The sequence below is a fragment of the Euprymna scolopes genome, chromosome 3 (assembly GCF_053919585.1).
Source record: "Euprymna scolopes isolate OS-2025 chromosome 3, ASM5391958v1, whole genome shotgun sequence".
NCBI classification, from domain to species: Eukaryota; Metazoa; Mollusca; class Cephalopoda; order Sepiida; family Sepiolidae; genus Euprymna; species Euprymna scolopes.
The window spans coordinates 146,052,808-146,056,861 of NC_136484.1; the positions used below are offsets into that span (position 1 = coordinate 146,052,808).

The window sequence follows — 4,054 nt, forward strand, 5'->3', positions numbered from 1 at the left end:
ATTAACCTTTATCCTTCAGTGGCTTAAAAAAACAATAACCCTTATTATTCAATGGCTGTACAAACACATTAACCATTGTCCTTTAGTGGCTATACAAACACATTAACCTGTATCCTTCAGTAGCTTTACAAACATATTCACCTTTATCCTTTAATGACTTTACAAACCCATTAACCCTTATCCTTCAATGGCTTTACGAACACATAAACCTTAACATTCAGTGGCTTTACAAACACATTAATCTTTATACTGTAATAGCTTTACTAAAAAAATATACATTTAAATTCATTTTATTTTATTTTTTTCAGACAAATCAATAAAACAATAAGAAAAAATAAGAGACACGTTTTGTATCACAATAAAATTAATTTTTATTCAAACAATAAATAAAGGTCAGGAAATTAGTCTCATTAGCCAGCCTGGTCTGATAACAACAATTCACAGTATGGGGAGAGATGGGCTTTCTTATCTTTTCTATACTTCCCCCAACAATTTTATAGAGAAAAAGATAATTGAATTTAACTTTAAAATCATATCTAAAATATAGCATGGTAAAACTTAAGAGAGACAAACGGTTAAAGTGACACACGGACAGTTTCTTATAAAAATGATGATGTTTCAAAATTAAAGATGAGTAACCGACCGACGGACGGAGCCTCTAATAGAAATGCCTGGTCGCATTTAAAAGCCCAAATTATGAGATTGCATGTTGCATCCTGCTCAAAGTGGATGCCCACTGAGTCAGTACTTATACAACAGCTAACTCAGAAAACAGGTTAATGCATGTTATTTGTGTTAACAGAAACATTACTGTCGAAAAGAAACCGACCCTTTATCTTTTGGCATACTCAGAGCCGGTGGTTTATCCTCGGCAATAAAATCAGCAGAGTCGAAGCCATTATCGAAATGGCCTTTTACCTTTAAACTGTGGTTTGTTACTGGTTCTGTGCAGTTCTAGGAGGTCTACCCTTCCAAGCTTTGTCTTCTCCATTTGAAGAGGGACTAGTTTATTGCTATTTGCCTGTCAGGAAATACCGACAAGGTTGCCTGGGCATTTTTTTTTTTTTTTTTGCAGATCAGAACGCTTTTTCTCTTCAATCCCACTTTCCGACCCTTGTGTGTCATATATTCCAACCATGGGAGGGGGATAGATATTCTACCTCTTTTGAGGTGTTTGGCTAGGAGCAATGTGTAGCATCTGTTCTGACACTATACTCTATCTATTTCTGTCCTCGATCAGTGATGGAGAAATTTCTCTAGACTGAGGCAATATTTTTTTTGTTCCGGTCCAGAGTGACCCCTTTTAGAGAGTTGGATTTTATTCACATTGAAAACAGTCCTTATATCTAATCCTGTCCTTTTTGAGGAGGCAAACAGATAGGAACATAACTGCAGAAATCAGGGTTTTTTTTTGTCCAATAAAATGTTTGAATCTATGAGTAAAGTTTTAACTGATTTATATATCTATAAAAGTTAGAATGTGTGTGTGAGGCAAATTCTCAATCCTTATACACAACAAATTTTTGATGTACAGACTTGAAATTTTGCAAATAGGGTATTGAGACATGTGGAAAATTTTGTAATGGGTTTTCGTCCAAGGAAAAAGGACTGCTAAAGGGTGAAAATTACAAAATTGGTCCGTGGGGGGTGGGTGGTAGGTCATCAGATTTTTATCTGTTTGTCAACTGTTTCACGAATGCACATGTATGAATCGTTCACATGACAGATTCCTGATGTTAATAATAAGAAGGTTTGAACACACTTTTTAAAGATTGCATCAAACTGGCCTAATGGTTAACATACTTGATTCACTGTCTTTAGGTTTTGATTTTGATATCAGCTTGAGTAATTTTTTTTTTTTTTGCAGAAGTGAACTGTTTAGAAAAAGCATAATACTCACATGCACGTCTCAGTTTCTGTATGAATTAAAATATAATATTATGCATATTTTACGACCGGGCAACGTCGGGCGGTCTGCTAGTTATGTATAAATTTCATCATGTGGTATAATTTCTTGAGTCAAAAAAAATGACATTATTTACTTCCTTGTCAGGAGATTAGACACCAGGTGTGGTTTTGAGAAACCAAACTAGGATAAGCGCACCTTGGCCTACAAAAATGCCTGAGCAACCCTTCGGCATTCCCCAATAGTGATTATCAATAAACTATTCCTTCTTAGAGAGAAGGTAAAGCCTGGGAAAGTGAACCTCCTAAAGCTGAATGGGATCATACCTAAGCCAGACAACAATAAAGCTGCCTTCCAACTGATTGTCAAGGGCGTGTCTTTGACAAGTATAAACAACATATTATAGTTCTATGATATTTCTCCTTGGCCTTTTGGCCAAGATCAGAGTGTAGTATCTGTTCCGGCAGATGCTGCACTTAAGATAATTTGTACCAGTCAATGGAGGGGAAACCCTCTATACTGGGACACTTATTATTTTTGGTAACCAGAGTGCCCCCTTTTTGCCTACTTTTAGGGGAGCTGGTTTTTACCTCACATTAAAAACGGCCTTGTGCCTAATTTGCTCAGTGGGGGAGCAAATAAATACCATCTGTTCCGGCAGATACTGCAAACAAAGACCATATGTGGGGGCGACCCCACATATAAGACCTTGGTCAATGTAGGGGCAACCCTTCATACCAATTGTCACTATCCAGCTCCCCTACTCCCCGGGGAGTTGGCCCCCATTTCCCCTTCACTCCTCACATTAAAAATCGGCCTTGTGCCTAATTTGCTCGGTGGGGGAGCAAATAAATACCATCTGTTCTTCAGATGCTGCACTTCATTTTCTTGTTCTCTTTCGGTGGAGGAGAAATTCTTCATGACTGAGACAATTTTTATTTTTGTACCTTTTCTCCACGTTAAAAAACGACCCTGGTGTCTAACTCTGTCCCGTGGGGAGGCATAGTAAATAGGTACAACATTGACTTTCGTTCATTTTTAAATCTTTATTAAACTATACTGTTCCTATTTACTTGCCTCCCCCAGGAGGGCAGATTTGGACACAAGGTCGGTTTTTAATGTGGGGAAAATATAGCTCTCCCTTTTTGGAGAGCACTATGGATAGGAAGAAAAATTAAAATTGCCTCAGTCTTGAATGATTTCTCTCTCACTGAACGAGGTCAGAAAGAGTGAAGTGTAGTATCAGAACAGATATTTTGTTCCTCGCTAAAAGTTGTTTGTTGAGTCATTTAAGACCAATTCTTGTTTGTTTTATATACGAATATATTTTCATTTGTTGAATGACTTTGTAGATTGGTTATAGTTCTTTTATTTTGTCACAGTTAACCAAGAAAAGAGTCTAGCAGGTATGTCTATGCAGTGTGATTATGTGTTGAAGCGAAACCTGGTCAGTGAGGATTGAGAATATGAGTTGCATGGAGAGAAAAATATGATAATAATAAGGTGGATGTGTAATGCAACTCTTAAAGACAGTTTTAAACTTTATGAGCCCAAAGAAAGATTACATATGGACAGTATAGGATGACATGTGCAGAACAGGAGACTTTAATTATATGGACATGTTTAAAGAATGGATGAGAATTCTTGGGTGAGTAGATGTAGAACACTTGAGCAAGTAAGGTCAGCAAGGAAGACATGGAAGATAATGATAAACTTGGGAGAAAGATGGGTAAATAAAGACCTGCACAGAGGTAGGTTAGTTTTGAAATCAATTTCTAAAATCTGCCCAACACATGCATGTAAAATGGTCATTAAATCGACTATGATAGTCTAATAATTATTCATGACCAAAGGCTTCTGAAGAAGGCTGGTTAGTAGAGTATGAATATTATTTTGTCCTTTAATCCTAATATTCCATGAGCGATGTTTCTGACAAAAGGGGAAGAATGGCTGTTTTTAGGTCGAAATCTCTATATATAGCATTTTTCTTTCGATAGACTTTTTATCTTAAAGTGGTCTTTTTGTTTTTTTAAGCTCTTAACAATAAGTGGCTCCCTGCTTTGTCTGGAGCGATTTTCATAATAAAAATAAATACTAACCACAATAAAGATAATAGTCCAAAATATGTAAATAATATGGACAACAAAA

At 36.4% G+C, this 4,054-nt stretch overlaps 1 pseudogene; it reads left to right on the forward strand.

Annotated features, from left to right (window-relative positions):
* The first annotated feature begins 2,321 nt into the window (after window positions 1-2,321).
* Window positions 2,322-2,468, forward strand: LOC145265514 (U2 spliceosomal RNA; annotated as a pseudogene).
* Window positions 2,469-4,054: the final 1,586 nt, after the last annotated feature.